Source organism: Rattus norvegicus, chromosome 4 (genome assembly GCF_021556685.1).
Source record: "Rattus norvegicus strain SHRSP/BbbUtx chromosome 4, alternate assembly SHRSP_T2T, whole genome shotgun sequence".
NCBI lineage: Eukaryota > Metazoa > Chordata > Mammalia > Rodentia > Muridae > Rattus > Rattus norvegicus.
The window spans coordinates 172,598,910-172,617,529 of record NC_141537.1 but is presented as its reverse complement, the minus strand read 5'-3'; the positions used below and the strand labels follow the sequence as shown (position 1 = coordinate 172,617,529).

The window sequence follows — 18,620 nt, the reverse complement described above, 5'->3', positions numbered from 1 at the left end:
AATTATCTTTCCTTCCGTATTAATATCATTTATTAGCGTCATCGCTGCTAGGGTCATGACCGCTTGGGTGGGTCAGATTTCTCGTACCCTTGCCTGTCAGCTCCCGCCTGTGAGTAGGGAGTCACACCTAGCAGTTGGGATCTTTTTCTGAGACAATGGGAAACCTCAGAAACACTCCCCGGGGCTCTGCAGCCTTAAATTACTTTTCTTTTACCTTTGGGAGTATTTCGCTCTTATTCAAAGTCTCAGACCAGGTTATGGGGCCCACTCTGCCTGTGGGAGAATTTTAAATGCCCAATTAAGAGCTTCTATTTTTTTTTTTTAAATTATCGTATGTCTATGCCTGCTTTTTCTGTGTGTTGATCTGTGTACCACATACATGTGCATGTAGTTTCTGAGGAGGCCAGACAGTATATAACTTCCCGGGCCTGGACTTGTAAGCTGCCACGTGGGTGCTGGGAATCGGATCCGGGTCCTCTGGAAGAGCAGCCAGCTCTTGATCTTAATTACTCTTAATTACAGCATGCTCTTAACTCCTGAGCCATCTTGCCCCAGGAGCTTCTGTCTAGACAGTTATGGTGGCTGTTGCTGATTGGTTATTAGTCTTGAGTCTTGAGTTGGTTCCTGGATCTCTGTCATGTTTATTTGGTGGAATTCTGAACTGTACTGTAGACCCAGGCAGGTCACAGATTCTCTTTGTTGACTCTTTGTCACGGCTTTAGAAACCTTCCCAGATTCCCTTTAGTCTGCCTCCTTCCCCACCTGACACTTCAGATGAAAGCCCTTGAGCCTCAGTTTCCCCAATAGCCATCTAGTTAGTTAGCATCCCCATACTGTCTGAATTGTGGAATTTTATAGAGCAATACTGAGGAGGAGAGGGGAAGAACGTGGACAGAGCATGAGAGATTGGTATGTGTGAGGTTAATCTTTCATTGTCAACTTGATGGGATTTGCAATCACCATGGAAACACCTCTGGCTATGTCTGTGGAGGTCTGAGCACCAGCATTCTTCTCTGTTTGCTTCCTGACTATGGGTACAAGGTGACCAGCTGTCTCCTGCTCCTCCTGCCTTGACTTCTGGTGGTAGTGGACTGTGTCACTTTGAACTGTAAGCTGGAAGGAAATCTTTACACCCTAAGCTGCTTCTTTCAAAGTATTTGTTCACACACAAGCAATATGAAAAGTGGTTAACACAGCATGTCTCCATTCATGAGCCATGTTGTTGCATTTTGCTGCATGAGAAGGAGGAGGTAGCCTGCACTAATGGGTTTGACCAGAGGGATGTGAGCTTTTAAGGACTCCAGTGGTTATCAAAGCATACATTGCTATAGCTCCACATATGTTTGACAAATGAAAAAAATAAATATTGGGAGTGTGGAGGTGCGATGTAGAGTCTTGAATGCTGAGGTCAGACTTGCTCCTTGTTGTTTGAGGATTGGCTGTGACCGCTAGATCTTTTCTCCTCATCGTGTCTGTTCTTGGAGTAAGCACTCTTATAAAGAAAATGCAGGGGTTTGGGTTTTTTTTTTTTTTTTTTTTTTGGTTTTTTGTTTTGTTTTGTTTTTTGTTTTTTAAACCACAAGCCACTCATTTTCAAGTAAAGTCCAGGGTCTGAATTGGTGGGTATGATCTGACATATGCCTCTAAAAGTTGCTTAAGTGGATAGCTGGCCCGTTGACACATGGATGCTGGAAGTCGGCTTCTACTCAGTGCCACTTGAATAGAAGTTGTGGTTATAAATACCCTGTTCTTCAAGTACAAGTGGTGAAATACGTCCATGAGTTCCATTCTGGAGGTTAAGGGGTTAATTGCTGCTGGGGCTTCTTCAAGGCAGAACTCAGGGAGACTTTCTAAGTGACAGACTCACCTCTGTATGTACTTGAATACTGTAGCCTGGTCCATCTGATTTATTTATACTTATTTATTATTAATTAATCAATTCGAGACAGGGTCTTATGTAGCCCAGACTGGTCTCACACTAACTGGTCTTGAACTTCTGACCTGATCGCCTCCACTTCCCAAATTACTGGATTACTGGCATAGACCACCATGTCCAGCCAACTGGGTCTGCTTTAGACCATGAAGATGTTTACTTTCCAAATGTCGACATTATAGGAAAGTGAAAGGTACTTATAGCAGGACCCATGATGAAGCCAAGGGGCAGAGTTTATCTCCATGGACACATATGAAGTCATTTCACTTATAGGTTTCTATTCATCAACTGTTTGACCTTCTTATGGAGCCATATCCTACCAGACTATAGTAAGAATGGTTTCGTATGAAAATAGAAATCGTTTTGGTGTGTGTGTGTGTGTGTGTGTGTGTGTGTGTGTGTGTGTGTGTGTGTAGGCGTATATGTTTGCTGTGAAGGCCGAGCGTAAAGCCGGGCTTGCTAATCAAGAATGCTGCTGCCAGGTCTACACTAAAACTGGAGTTGGAATGAGGGCAGTGCCATGGCGTACACACACTGTGGCAGGTGGGTGCTCTACAGGGAGGGAGGCTACTGTCCGTCATGGCTGCTTGGCATCTTTCTGTCTTTCTCCAAGCACCCTGCAGGTTGGAGTCAGGTGTCCCCAGCAGGAAGAATCAGAAGGTGATTATTATCTGAAACGTTGGACCTAAGTGGGGGGGGGGGTTGGGAAAAAGACATGAGGCTTGAAGTTACTGAAGCTCGAGAATACCAGACGGTAAGGGATTCGCATTTCCTAGAGGAACACTGTTGGAAGGCAAGGCACAGAGGAGACTGTAGTGACTTACAATCTCTTCTGATGGTGAGCAGTGTGCTGTGCGCTCCCTTGGTCGGGTTGGTGCGTCTCCTTGCCGTTGTCATTGCTGTCATTGTCAAATATTTACGGAGTCCCCGCTGTGAGCACAGCTCAGCTCCAGGAAGCACAGGGAGGATGAAGAAGTGAAAGATGTGGCTTCTTTTGGGGAGGTTGTTTGGTCTAAGGACCGAGCTTACTGCTGGAGAAGTTCAGTGATTCATTCCATCGACGCGTGTGCGACCGTGTATTGAACAGTCAGTGCCGGGTGCTGGCTCAGCGTTTCAGAGTAGCGTTGACCTGTGTACTCTCTGCTCTTAGTTACCATCAGGAGTGGTGATGGCAAGTCAGTCGGCTTTTTTGTTTTCATTGCTTCGAGCAAAATACATGAGATCCATTTCCTCCAGGGAGGCTCTACCTCCTAAAGTTTCTACAACTTTTCCAAACAGTACCACCAGCTAGGGACCACGTGTTTGAACATATGAGGCTACCGGGGACATTTCACAATCAAAACACAAGGAGCAGATGAGAATCTCGATGGCTTATGATGCATGACCTGTCAATGAAATACCACAGGCAGAAATGATAAAGTAATATATTAAAATAACGGGACACTGTCAGAACCTAAAACAAACAAAAAAGATGTAGGTTTAAAAAAAAATTCTTATTTGTAAGGACAGCTCCATGCAGACTCACAGATTCAGGGGTGTGTGTGTGTGTGGTGTTGTGTGGGTGTATGGCTATATGTACATGTGTGGAAGCTTGAAGTCAGTGTAGGATTTCTTCTTCAATGGCTTGTCACCTTATCTTTGGAGATGGAAGCTCTCATTGAACCTGGCGGTTAACACTTGGCTAGACTGACTGACTGACTGACTGACTGGGAGCCCCTGGCATCCCCTGTCTCTGCCTTTCGTCCCTGGGTACAGGTGGGTACTGTCGCCCTGGACTCCTTACATGAGCAGAGAGATCAGACTTAGATCCTCATGCTGTCATGCAAACCCTTGCCCCTGAGCCATCTCTCCAGCTTGAATGATGCCCTTTCAGACCTGTACTTCTTCCGTTGCTCTTCAGCGGCAGCCTTGGGTATGATCACAGACAGACAATGCCATCCATGTGTTCGTTCTGTAAACAGTGGGAGCATTTGCAATTCATCTCTTCCAAAGGAGCACTGATGTAGAGCTTGGGAATGGTATGTGGGCTTTACCTTCTCTATCTGGGACAGATTAGAATTCTTTCTACACTTGCTGTCCCCAGGAGGTTGACAGGAACCCAACAAGCCCAAGCCTCACTGATGTTCTGTGTGACAGAAAAAAAAAAAATTACACATTTTTGGTAGCAGGTGTCAGGGTTAGCATTCCATCATAAAAACTGGGAGGTGAGATTCGTTTCTCCCTTTCCAGGCACTGGGTATTTATATGTCCTCCAGGAGAAAATTTGAAAGAAAGAAAAAAATAAAGGAGCCTGTTGTGTGTTGTGTCTTTCCGTGCCAGGAACACGTTGCAGGATAGAACCATGTGTCTAGTGTTTTGAACCAGCCGGAGGTGGTTCTTTTTATCAAACAGAGATAATATCGATAACTTGCCTGTTTGCTTAGTCTTGCCTGCAATGTTCAGTTCCTTAAGCAAAAACACCAAGGGAGCCGTGGCATTTTCCTCCCTGGAGATCTCTGCAAGAAGGTGTTCAAGCACTTAGCTGCCTGAAATAATTGTATAGTGTTTTGTGTGTCTCACTTAAAACAAAACAAAGCAAGACGTATGGAAACTTAGGAAAGTGGGTACAGTGGGAGATGATTCTTCGCTCTCTGCTCCAAGTTTCTCCAAGTCACCCACTGGGTAGATTACTTGGGTAACAGAAAACAACTCTGAGTTGGCGAACATTAGACTTTTGACTGCAGCTTAGATCATGTCCCAGTTTCCGTCTGTGTGGCACTTGGGCAGTTTTCAAAACATTTTGTATTTGGGATGCCACAGTGGGCTTGTTATAGTGACCTGCATGTGATCGCTAAGGACTCCCAGGTTGAGAGGCCATGGGTCTTGATGTTAGCTGTGGGTTATTCAGTGATGGAATTTGGAAGAGGCCACTTAACAGCAAGTTCTGTGCCATCCTGGGCATGAGTGATGAGCTAGGCCTTCTCTTAAATGTGATCCTTTGTCCTGCCCAGTGTGAAAATCGGGCCCCCGTGGCTCTGGATTGCTAGATGACACCTCTGCTCCACTGAATCTATCTTACTGTAAATGTACTGACTACTGGGGTGGGGGTGGGGCTCTCCCTGGTTATTATTTCCTCACTCGAACTGTTTTTTTGTTTTGTTTTGTTTTTTGTTATTTTTTTTAGTTAATTTACTTCTTTGACAATTTCACACATGTGTTCTCCCCTTGTGATCTCTCTCTCTCTCTCTCTTTCTTTCTCTCTCTCTCTCTCTCTCTCTCTCTCTCTCTCTCTCGCCCCTTATCTCCTCTTTCCCCTTCCCCCTCCCTGTTGTTCTTTCCCACTCACCTTTATCTTTCAAAGTTTTGTTTTATGACCATTTAGTTTAGCCAGTGCTATCTGTGTGACCACTGGATTGAGAGCCATCCATTGGATCCTGGTGGGGTCACCAGTGTGTACAACTGAAGGCAGTGACTCCTCTCCTTGAATCTTTTTTTTTTTTTTTTTGGTTTTTTTTTTTTTTTTTTTTTTTTCGGAGCTGGGGACCGAACCCAGGGCCTTGCGCTTCCTAGGTAAGCGCTCTACCACTGAGCTAAATCCCCAGCCCCCTCTCCTTGAATCTTATGTGTAGGAAATAGCTCACTAGTGAGGTGGGGTCCTCTGAGGCCTTCCTTGCAGTCTTCTGCAGTTGCAGAGAGTTTGTGATTACAGAGGCTTGCTCAGAACATGGCCTTTTGCAATGCTTCTCCATACCCTCTGCTGTAGTGCTCTCTGAGCCTTAGCACGGATGGTGTCAATGCTGTTGTCTTAGTTACTTTCCTGTTTGCTGTGATAAAACACCATAACCAAGGCAACATACAATAGAAAGCATTTAATTTGGTACTTACAGTTTCTGGAGGTTAGACTTCATGATCATCACGGTTGGGAACACGGCAGTGAGCAGCCGGGTATGGTGCTCTTGCAGGATCTAAGAGCTCATGTTTTGAGACACAACCATGAGGCAGGGATAGAGAGAGACACTGGGAAAGGTGCTAGTCTTTTGAAACCTCAAAGCATGCCCCCATTGATGTGCCCTCCTCCAACAAGGCCACACCTCCTCTAAGTAGGCCACACCTCCCTAACAAGGCCACACCTCCTCTAAGTAGGCCACACCTCCTCTAAGTAGGCCACACCTCCTCTCACAAGGCCACACCTCCTCTAACTAGCTCACACCTCCTCTAGCGAGATCACACCTCCCCAGCAAAGCCCTGCCTCCTCCAAAAGGTCACACCTCCTCCAAGGCCACACATCCTCTAACACCACACCTCTTCCAACAAGGCCATACCTCTTCCATCAAAGCCACACCTCCCCAACAGAGCCTTGCCTCCCGCATCAAGGCCACATCTTCTCCAACAAAGCCATGCACTTGCTTTCTCCAACAACGCTCCACCTCGTCCAAAAAGGGCATCCCTCCTCAAGGAGGCCAAACCTTCTAATCCTTCTCACATCGTTTTAACAACTGGAGACTAATCATCGAAAAGCCTGTGGAAGCCATTTTCATTCAAACCACCCCAGTCTTATTTAGGGCTGGCTGAGCGCTCACCTGCTGCTCGTTCTCAGTACCCTGTACAGCCACTGCATTTACCACCCTTCAGCTCCTCCCATTCATGATGGCTGCGCACAGCATTCATTAGTCTGGTGCCAGCTGCTGTGTTCAGGGAGAGCCATTCTCTAACTAACAGATTGTTGCTCACATAGAGGGGGGTTTCTCAGCACAGTTCCTCACAAAGATAATTTGGCCTACAACATTTCTAAATTGGTACCTTTCAAATTAACCAGCTACTGATTTAAAAAAAAAAATGTGTTTTTAATGTTTAAAAATGATCGGAGTGAGCTTGTTTGTGTACTAAGAGTAAGTACTTTTACGTAACCACACCAACCATGCTCGTTACCCACTTCAATTCGGCATTAGTAAATTGGGCTGCGTACTTGAGAGAACCAAATGAAATCACTTCGTTAGCCAAGCCCTTACATTAGAACAGAGAAGCTTTCGAGTGAGCAGGACCAAATGTGTTCAGCAATTGAAAATTTCTATAAAGAAAGAGCTAACATGTTACAGAAGATGACTAGACTAAGTAGAAGGTTACCAGAGTAGGTAGAAGCTTACTAGGCTAGGTAGAATGTTACCAGGCTAGGTAGAATGTTACCAGGTTAGGTAGAAGGTCACTTGACTAGGCATCACTTGTGGAGATCAGCTCTGTCAATCTGCTTTGGGAAGCTACATTCTTTGTTTCTGAGCATTTACTCCATGTGAATTCACTCTAACCAGTATAGGCAGTGCTGAAGAAAACAGCCCTGTTAGCCCAGCTGTCTGAGGATTTTTGCAGTAGGAGGGGACTAGGGGAAGCTGTTTCAGAACAGAGTCCACTGTGAGACTGACCACCTTGATACAGGAGCTCCTGACAGATATGGCCCCAGGTTGGTCTCAAGTGAGGCTAAGAAGCAGGATTATCATGGACCATGGGCTCCAGAGTGTCCTAGTTTCATTTCTAGTGGTGTGACTCCCACGCCCCACCCCACCCCCACCCAAAAAAAAAAATCAACCTAAGGGAGAAATGTTTGATGGTTGATTTGACTTAGGATTCAGGTCCTGCTTCATCCATCACTCCAGGGTGTTGGAGTCTCTGGTATGCAGGGAGCTAGTCACGTCTTACCTGAAGGGAACAGCAGAGAGGGTGAAAGGCACACATGCTTAGTATGCAGCCTGGATTTGTTTACTGGCACACAATTTGGGACTCAAGCCCAGGGAATGGTACCTCCCACAGTGGGTTTGTTCTCACTTCAACTCAGTTAATGAAAGAGCTCTCCCCCTTATCCACCGACCCACTTATCCAAGCAATCCCTCATTGAGAATCTCTGTGTGCTGGCTGGTTCTGTGTGTCAACTTGACACAAGCTGGAGTTATCACAGAGAAAGGAGCCTCCCTTGAGGAAATGCCTCCATGAGATCCAGCTGTAAGGCATTTTCTCAATTAGTGATCAAGAGTAGGAGGACCCAGCCCATTGTGGGTGGTGCCATCCCTGGGCTGTTAGTCCTGGGTTCTATAAGAGAGCAAGCTGAGCAAACCAGGGGAAGCAAGACATTAAGCAATATCCCTCCATGGCCTCTGCATCAGCTCCTGCTTCCTGACCTGCTAGAGTTCCAGTCCTGACTTCCTTTGGTGATGAACAGCAATGTGGAAATGTAAGCTGAATCAACCCTTTCCTCCCCAACTTGCTTCTTGGTCATGATGTTTGTGCAGGAATAGAAACCCTGACTAAAACTCTGTCTAGATGATTTTAGGGTGATTCAGGTTGGCAATTAGAACTAATCACTCAGGGAGAGATACTTGTTTTGCCTCAGAATAAGGCACTCTAAAAAGCTGGGTGATAATTACGCAAATCTTGCCATCTTGAATTTTTTTTATTATTATTACTGTTTTGAGGCAGGGTCTCCCCATTTCCCTGTGTAGTGATAAGACAGCTTTCCAGATGCCAAGTAAGGCTTTGCAGCTCAGATTGCAAGGCCTGCCTAGTAGGACAGCATGCCACAAACAACAACAACAACCACAACAACAACAACAACAACCAACAGAATGCCTACACACAGCCACTGGGGACAGTTTAATTCTAGAAAGTCTTGCTGCGACTGATGCTTCGAGAAAAAAAAAAATACCTCTGCCAACAAAATGTTATTAGATGTGTCAGCAACTGAGATCCCTGGTTAAGGAACTGGTGTAGACTGGTTCACCTCCGAAAGACCTTTGCTGGCCTTATTGTACGGTGTATAATTTTCTCCAATAAAAACATCAGTGGGCTTTGCAGTTCCATCCATCATGGCCACCGTGGCTTCATGGAATTGTAAAGATGAGCACACTGGTTGTCATCTCCGTAGTGCGGTGTAGCAATGGTAGCCAGTTTCATTTGTCATAGCTGCTCATCATTTGTTGTTTTAAAATTATATTCCTCCCCCATCCCTCTCTTCCTACCTTCTCTTTCTTTCTCTCCTTTCCTCCTCCCCCCTTCACTGCTTCTCCTTTCCCCGTTCCCTCCCTTTCTGCCCCCCTTTCCATCCCCCTACCTCCAGTTTTTTTCCCCAGAGGTGGTCTACTTTCTTTCATTTTTTTGTTCTCATGTATCCAAGGCTGGCCTTGAACGCCCTAGGTAAGCCAGACTCATGGCAAGTCCAGCCTCAGGCTCCTGTGTGCTGGGATTATAGGTAGGCAGCATCATACCTGGCAGGTGAAATTGGATCCAAAGGCAGTTGATGTTTCTCTGGAGAACCTGAGGGGTTTCTGTGTGGTCTGTGTAAACTTTAGGACTGGGATAACATTGTTGCAATCTTGTGCACGGGTAAGGGTTTGAAGGTGAATAACTAGAGCCCTCTATTTGTGAGCAGTGCTTGCTAAACAGCCTTGTTGAGGGAGTTATTAAAAAATCTTCTTTGGAGGGTACCTAGTCACAAAGTCCAAACTCTGAGTGGCCCGCAGTGTCTAACATAGAGAGTGTATACAATTTGGTTCTCTGTTACCTGTGGGATTCAGTCTCAGTCCTTTCTAGTGAAGAAGGGGATTTCCAGGCTTGGGGGTCCACATTGGAGTGAGATGGTCAATCCTGATGTCTTTTATGGCTGTGATGGGGAATGTATGCACATTTGCATGGGCGAGCTTCCCTCTTCTAGGCTGTTCTCAGAGGAGGACTGGAGCATGTTGAAGGATTCAGCCTTGGTGAGCAGTTAGATGTTAAAAAGTGTGTATTTAAAGTCAGTTCTTTGAGGCAGGTAGCATTTTCTTCTGTATGTACTGTTTAAAACATGAGTGAGTGGCTCAGTTGTTAATTTAGTCTACAAACAACTCTCTCTCTCTCTCTCTGTCTCTCTTTGTCTCTGTCTCTGTCTCTCTCTGTCTCTCTCTCTCTCTCTCTCTGTGTGGTGTGTATGTGTGTGTGTGTACATGCTGCTCATCCTTAAATACATGGAGTCCAGGGGTCAGCACTGTGTGACTTCCTTCAGTACACCCACCTTAGTTTTATTTGACAGGACCTCCCACCGAACCAGGAACTGGGCATATTTCTGCTAGATTGGCTGGCCAGAGAGTGCGGGCGGAGTGGGGTGTCCTCCTGTCTTTGCCTCCCAAGACCTGAGGATCTGGGCAAGTTCCACGTGGTGGCTGGGGATCCAAACTCAGTTCCTCATGCTTGGACAGCAGGCATTTTACCTACTGAGGTGAGCATCTCCCCAGGCTTCACACATACATGAAACAGTGTTTACTGACACTTTCCACTGTTACTCAGTGTGCGGGACCTTCCTGTACCCTGGCTTTCAGCTGTGTCTTGTTTTTGTAATGATCTACCAAGGTTTGAAGTTACTGCTGAATTATAAGATACCAAAGTCTCCATCCTTTAGTTTTTCTCCTCTCCAAAACAGAGTAGTAGTCATATTCATCACCATGCATTTGTAAGAAAATTAAATTGTTAGGTATGTAAAATACTTTGGAATGAGCCTGGCATCTAAGAACACTACAGGTAAGGAAAGGAAGGGGGGAATTTGGTTTCTGCTGTGAGCAGTGCCTGGGGTCAGCAAGCGCTCGAGTGCTAGCCTGCTCTCCACTGACCAGCTTCATGAACTGTGCAGCTGATGGCTTCCACCTTCAGTTAGTTACTTTAAGGGCTGGTGGAATGAGGAAGAATTAGGTGTCAAGGTTATTTCATAGGGAGAAACAGGAAGGAACCAGGTCCTTTTGTTTTACAAGCGATGTTTCTGTGAGTGACCAGCTCTGTGTAGATGGTGCCTTCCATTTCCTTGGTCACGAAGTGTTAATGTTGATTATTCCGGTGCCACAACACAATGGGAATGGTTTGCTTGATCTCCCTCTAGAGCAGCTTGTGATTTCCCATGGCCTTTGCCTGGAGAGTTGATAGATGCTAAGTAAACACCTGTCTCCTGTTGTAGACACGGAAGGAAGAACTAAGCTGTCTACAGAATGAGCAGGGCTCGAGTAAATTGAAAATATGCAGGGCCCAGGGTAGGGAAGTCATTCTCTTTTGTAGACGGACCAATGAAATTGCTGGTGGCCAACCTTCAAACAACAGCGTCAGAGTTTCCCGGGGATCTGCACTGGGCGTGCCAGAGAACCTCCCTGAGATAACCACTGCCTTATTTATTTCATTGATCAGTTTAGAGAGTTACCTAGGTGATCCACCTCCAGGTGTGTCCTTGAGGGAATCCTGTAGATTTAATTCCGTAGGATGGCAGACTCATGCTCAGGATGTGTGTGTGGTGCTATACTACGGATTGGAGTCTTTGACAGTACAAAGGGGACTAGCTATGAGAGAGTGAACTGAGTACCAGCACTCATCCGACTCCTGTTAGCACGTGCAACATGGCCAGACACCCCATCCTTCTGCCACCGGGCCTCCCCTTACCATGACTTGACAGCATTCTCGGACTGTGAGCTAAAATAAAGCAGTCTTTCTTAAGCTGCTTTTGTCAGAGGACTGAGAAAAGTAACCAATACGCCAAACTAAAGGACCGTGATTCCATCAGCCCGACTCTCTTCCGGACTCCCCAGGTACAGCCGCCATTTTGAAGGAGTCCAAAGGGGGCGGGGGATGCACGTGAGGAGCAGATGCTTTGATCTTTGCTCTGCTCTGTCAGGCACAGAATGCAAATTCAAAGGTCAGTGTCGGGCAAATGTGATGAAGCCCCTGCTTTCCTCAAAGTGGATCTCATGTCCCTGAGTGCAGGCTGGACTGGTGCACAGGTCACATGATGCGGGACAGTTTTCTCAACTATTCTTCCCTGGGAGAGGTCACTGGTGGAAGAGAGTCCAGCTCCACTGCTGGCTCTGAGCTTGAGAGCCTCTCTCTCCCCGTTAACTTTCTCGTCTAGAGCTCCTTTTGAACACAGAGGGCTCTGAATATATTTTTAAAGTGTTTCCTGCTCTTTTTATGATGTGGCTATGCTCCAGTTGGTCGTAGACATCGCGGTATGTTACCGTACTCCTCTGCATCTTCCCGTCCGCCGGATCACCCCTCTATTTTATGCACCTGGGAACGGAGGCTCAGTGTGTTAACCAGTGGGCTTCCCAAAGTCAGGCAGTAGTTGGCAGAGGTGAGCTAGAACCTGGGAAAAACTGGTTCACTCCTGAGCTCGTGCCGCTTCTCCCGACGTTAGCCAGAGTTCTGGTGGGAATCTAGATCCTGAGGTAGCTTTGTACCTCAGAATTTTCATTCCATTTAGTGAATTTAGTGTGGGTTCTTGCCTGTGACCTACAGTTGTTTATCGGGATTAATTTTTTTATTTGTAATTATCTATCTCTGCGCAGGCGTGTGCACGACTGCAGTTACCTGCAGAAGCCAGAACACGGTGTCTGGTCCCATGGAGTTACAGGCTGCTATAAGACACTGACATACATGGCTGTTGTGCACCAAACTCAGGTCTTCTAGAAGAACAGCAAATGCTCTTCACCTCTGAGCTGTTTATCCAGCTCCATGATCTACAGTTTTTAAGACTTAGTACTAGACCTTTATTCAATGATGTGCTATATCCATTAATTTGAGGTTTTCTAGTCTTCAAATCTAGGGTTTTTTTTCCTTTGAGCCTGATTTCCATCCCCATCCTCACAGCCACCTGAGAGTGACATGTTCTGACTAGTGTTCTCTGTGTGTCAGAGAACGGAGAGAGAAGAGTGACAGCTCCCACAAGGACACTAACATCGCCTTTTAAAAGCTCATTAAAACACTTAGAGTGACCTCAAGGGACCGATAGAGGCTTTTGTGACAAGCTTTGTTTACTGGTGTACTCCTGCATTAGTCAGGGTCTCCTGAGAGAAGAGGCCAACGGAGCGACAGAGATAGAGGAGGATGAGAAGGGATTTGTCTCACAAGGATGGCGGCTGGGACAGCTTACCGTGGGCTCTCTTCATATCAGAGAACCAAGGACATTGGTAGCTGTGACGGGTCCAGAAGCCTCAGCATTAGGGAAGCCATTGATGTAATTCTCAGACTTAAGGACCAACTCTTGAGAGCCTGGTAGGGAAGACCCACGTTTCAGTCTAAAAGCCAGAGACCATGGAGCTCTGACATGGCAAGGCAAAAGAAAATGAGCATCCTGGATCGGGAAGAGAGAGTAGCAACTGACTCTTCTGCTACCCCAGTGTTCCATTTATACCTCCAGTTGATTGGGGGGTAACTGGTTACAGTCAGGAAAGATGGACCCCACTCAGCAGACTGACCTCCAGAACCATGCTCGCTGGCGTGCTCAGACCCAGAGCTCCACAGCCAACTAGGTATCCCTTAATACAGTGAAGTCGATGCCCCAAATTAACAATGTCCTGTTCAGGAGACTCAGGGATGGAGACCGGGAACTCTGTTGTCAGTCAGATCCTGTTCGATGACTTTGGGACTCTGAACAGGTTTTACGACCTCCTTAGACCTCAGCCCTTCACCGTAGCATGAGAGTACTGTGTACTCCCAGGCAACTGGGTGACTAAGAAGATGGCATGACTCAAAAGCATCATGTGTGTGATGTCGTACCCAGTGTGTAAAATGCTGCTAAGAGTTAGCAGTTCAGACATAATGGCCTGAGTAAGACACAGTAAAGCCAGACGACGTTATATAGTGGAATGGGAGGGGCTCCTGAGCCTTCACCCCAGCGAGGAGCTAATGACAGTTGATGACTTATCCGGGGAGCGGAGTCTGGTTTTTATTTTTAAGGGCGTGGCTCCTTCTAAATGTATGATGCTCCAGTGCTTGGCTCCACACCCTCGATGTGGATAGCACATTTTGGATTTGGTGGGAGGAGGGAGCGTGGGCCTGAGAGGAGTTGGGGGAGCAACTGGGAATGAAGGTGATCACAGTGGTACATCGTACGCATGTGTGAATAAACTGAAAATGTTCTTCAAGAGGGAAAGCAAGTGTGAGTACTGCAGAGGGCAGGCCCTAGGACTAGGCAACCTTGACTTCAGAGACACAGGCTGTTGTGGGTGGGAATTAATGGGAGGAAGTGTGGCCTCTGTGGACCAGGGGGACAGTGGTGAAACCCAGGTGAAGCTCTCCCGAGATTCCAGCCCCAGGTTGGTAGATTTCCACATGGAATATTTAATTGTGCACCACCTCGAGAATTTTGTATTATGACACTTTTCTAATGCTATAATAAGGTCCCCGGGGTTGGACGCCTTAAAAGTAAAGAGGCTTACTTGGCTCATGCTCTTAGAGGCTGAAAGTTCGAGGCGGGACAGCCCCCTGGTCTAGCCCCTGGTGAGGGACTGATGATGACAAACCATGTTACAACGATAGGAGCACCTGTGACAGCAATTCTATAACAGGACAGGGAGGCAGAGAGTCAACCATCATGCTTGCTCATTTTGTGAGAAGAGCTAGCTCTCTTCTGAGACCAGCATTAATCTCTTCTGAGGACAGCAATTTCCCCCTACCCCACTGACCTAATTAACTTCCACGAAACTGTTAAAGGTGAACCACCAAACCTCCTGTCTGTGACCATTTGTGAGACACAGTCAGACCATCTCCAACCCATGGCAGGTCCAACCCACAAGCCCTGGGATGGACATACTCACGGGTGAATGCCCCCGTCGCTTATTAAACACCTCCTGCTACCAGGCATTCTGCAGGCTGGGACTCCATCACAAGGAAACATGTCTGTGTCCTGCTCTCTCCTTTGGCCACGTGCATCTGACTATGAGACGGATCTGCAAACAAATGTTGCTACCACATGATAGAAATGCCCCTAGGTGTCCCATCGCGTGGGCTCAGAGAAAGCTGGTTTTTGGCTGATACTTTATTTCTGAAGGCGAGGAGTTTCTAAGAATGGGAGACTGATCACCAAGTACAAAGAATTACTCCGATATATTTTAATCTAGGTGCGGCAGTTGCTCCAAAATTGGAAGAAGCCGTCTTAGCTTACTTTTCTGTTGCTCTGATGAAAGACACTGACCAAAAGCAACCCGGGGAGGAAAGGCTGTTTTGACTTAGATGCTGGGTCTGTCTCCGAAGGAAGGCAGGGCAGGAGCAGAGGCAGGAACCATGGAGGAAAGCTACTTGGTGACCAGTTCTCTCTCCTGTCTTCTCTCTTTCTCTTCCCTACTCTCCCCTCCTTTACCTCTTTCTTTTCTTCTCAAATAACTTTCAAATACAGCTCAGGATCACCAGAGTGGGCTGGGCCCTCCCATGATAATTAGCAATAAAGGAAAGGCCCCAAAGACACCCTCACAGGCCGGTCTCTCATGGAGACAATTCCTCAGGTGAAGTTCTCACCTCCCAGTTGGGTGAACATGACCGCTAAATCAGCCATCTCAGAAGTCAGTCTTTGAATTTTTCTAGTGACATTCATGTATCCACTACAATTTAGATCAGTAAAAATTACAGACAAAATCTGGTCGGTTAGTGAAGGATAACCAATTACTCCAGGCTGCACTATGCAAGAGTACTTCAGATGTGTTTCTTGATGTTCATTTATAACCACGGGGATTGTTCTTGGCATTTTTGGAAGTGAGTCGATAGTTAATATAAAAATGTTAGATATCAGAAAAATAATTAGGTGCTGACAATGAGAAAATCTGCTACTAAATATTTAACACTAGGTACTCAGAATAATGCAGTTTATATAAAATATTAAAATATCTGAGATGTTTCATATATATAATGATTCATACTTAAGCACAGCCACACACCAGATGGTGAGAATTCTAGTGCTGGTCCCTGAATGCTGACCTACCAAATTGAATGCTACCTTGCCACACTGGATGGAAGAAAGGTTTTCTTTTTCTTTTTCTTTTTCTTTTTCTTTTTCTTTTTCTTTTTCTTTTTCTTTCTTTCTTTCTTTCTTTCTTTTTTTTTTTTGTCCTAACTTGCAGGATAAAAAGCTCCTAGGTAATAAAACCAAAATTGAACTTCAAATGCTTTTTTCTTTCCATCAATTTATGCCCAATTCCACCTCGTCACCTGAGAATTTGTAATAATTTAACCTCCAAATCCATCATGCAGTCTTGAAGAACATAAGCCGTCATTTACCAATTGGTTCATTCCATGTCCTTCAGTAGCGTGCCCCAGGCCAATAAAAGGTGAATACAAACTTTGGAAGTAAATGACACCCACAGGAGAGTGGGGGGGTCACAGGAGAGTGGGGGATGGAGTGGTTTGGTGATCAGGAGCCCTTGCTGTATTTGCAGAAGATCCAAGTTTGGTTCCCAGCATCCATATTGTATAGCTCACAACAGTCTGTGACTCTAGCTTCAGGGATCCAGCGCCCTCTTCTGGCCTCCTTGGGTACCTGCACTCAATGTGCACATGCTCCCATACAGATACACAGGAGGCACACATCTAGAGAAACAATAAAAACAGATCCTTAACAAAACAACTGCTAATGGAACCAACCCCCTAGAGCCTGGCAATTTTCCAATAGTTTTAAGCAATCATTACTTTGCAGAGAACTTGGTGTGCTGTTATTACCAATAAGGACATTAGCAGTTAGTAGCAAAAGGAATGTAACATGTTAAGTGAGGTATTGTGAGAAATGCCTTCTATCTGAGGCACTGGTTACTGTTGCTAGTTAGTGAAAACAAGTATGTTACCTTCTGGGATCAGGTGGCTAAACTTTAAATTAGTATTTTTAATGTTTCTATTATAATATACAAGTTTTTTGATATAACATCTTGCTTTTTTAAAGTATATCATCAAATAATTCATGTATATATGAAAGTATATGTATAGTAGAATAGTATAACGAACGCAGTATAATCATAGCTTCCGCGGTTGCTAATCCTTGGCCCCTCTTGCTTTGTTTCTGTCCCGCTTCAGGTTGTTGCTTGTGTGTGTTTGTATAAAGGTCTCACTCTGTAGCCCAAGTTGGGCCTGACCTTACCTCTCACCCTCCAAGTGCTGGAATTATAGCCAAGTGCACCACGCTCAGCTATACATTTGTTTATATCCTCCCTTACAAAGTCAATCAAACTTCAATCCTTAAATATATTAAATTAAATACAGCATCTGTTATTCTCCTATATATCAATACTTCTAAAAGATTTGACTATAATTTCATTGTCATTGTCCAAATATTACTAGGTATTCAGTTAGTGTCCGACATGTTAGTAGTCTCACAGAGGTCTTTTTGGCAAAGACTTCTAGTCAAAGACTCAATAAAGCTCTCTGACTGATAGGACTCAGTTCTACTCATATTCTGCTCCCTAAGGCAGCTCCATTTGCCCTGTGGAGTTTCCTAACAGCAGGTGATTCCAGTCTCCCTTTGAGTAGCACAGTGTCCCTCTGTCTTGTGCAAATTTATGCGCTTGTGTGGGGAAGTGGTAGAAAGAACCAGGATTGAAACCAAATTTGAGTTTTTCCTTCCTCTTTGCCTCTGTTCATCTTTCCTTTTCTCTCTCCATATTGCTTGCTTCCTTTCCTCCTTGTTGTACAGTAGATCCCTCCTCCCCAGTGAGAAACATTTTGTGAGATTGTTTTTCTCTCTGCTCTTTTGCCTAAATACTCAGGCTTTGGGGCGTGTGTGTGTGTGTGTGTGTGCGCGTGTAAATTTTGATTATAATAACCACCAAGTTTTCTCCCTTTTACCTAGAATACTTTCATATGAAACCTTACTCTTACTGTTTCAGTAATGTGTAGCTTATAAAAAGGAAACTTGGATACATGCTCGATTCTTTTAAAGTTTTTAATGGTAGGAGCTGTGTGGGGAAAGCTGATATGTTCATGAGAAGTTCTCGCAGACTACAGAGTCATAGAGTGGAATTCTGTATACATATGTATCTGTAAATGATAAAAGGATGGAAAAGCATTGGCTTTAAAGGAACATGAAATCATGTCAATGATAGCTCATAAGTCATCTTGTGTTTTGAGGAATGCGCTTCTGAAAATGAAGTGGTTCCGTCCCCTACTTAGTCATCTCTGGACCTACCGTGGGAGCATGCGTCTGCAGAGAGACTTTGCTGCCTTTGGTTCTGCAGTGACCATTGCCCCTTTAGACAAGTGATTTGATGTCTGTGTCTTCTGTCACATCATGCTAATTGAAGAGCCTCCTGCCCAGGGCTGTTGTCATGGTTGGTTGAAGTCAAGTACAGTGAGCATGTGCACTAGACACACACAGCGCATGCTCCTCTCTGGACTCACACAGCGCATGCTCCACTCTGGACTCACACAGCGCATGCTCCACTCTGAACCCCACCCAGCCCATGCTCCCTGTCAGTTTCTTTGCAGAGTAAACAGGGAGAGCCTCTGAGGCTTGATCTTATGCTTCAGCCTGCTGAATGTTACTGTTTTATATCCCTTGAGTTGAAATGTGTAGACATTGAGTATCAGTAGCTGTTAATGTCCGTGAGAGGCCAACTCTCCTGCATCCTCTTGCTGATACTCTGTTATATTAACCAGAAAAACGAGCATTTATGTCTGTCTTTGATGGTATTTCTCACTGAGCTGTGAGCTATTGGAGGGAAACCCTTATGATATAAAATTGATTATAACATATTGCTGATTATACTTATTGGGCCTGAGTCACTAATATTTTCACTAACTACAATAACGTTTCATTTTTCGTTGAGTCTAGTAATATAATTTTTACAGTCACAAGCAGGTACATTTTCTAGATATCCAGCCACACAAACGAGAGCACAGGTTTGAAACGTGAGAATTTGAAGATTATAAATATCTTTGGATGTGTGTGTACGATATA

General features: G+C 45.3%; 1 protein-coding gene and 1 long non-coding RNA gene across 7 annotated transcripts in view; one reads left to right on the top strand and one right to left on the bottom strand.

Annotated features, from left to right (window-relative positions):
- The window catches only part of Eps8 (EGFR pathway substrate 8, signaling adaptor), a 173,283-nt gene that overhangs the window by 33,733 nt on the left and 120,930 nt on the right, over positions 1 to 18,620 (top strand). The window lies entirely within an intron of this gene.
- Positions 14,773 to 18,059, bottom strand: LOC134486858 (uncharacterized). Its single transcript, XR_015687124.1, has 2 exons — positions 17,850 to 18,059; positions 14,773 to 16,264 (listed from the first exon to the last, which is right to left on the bottom strand). It is a non-coding gene; the product is annotated as an uncharacterized LOC134486858 (long non-coding RNA).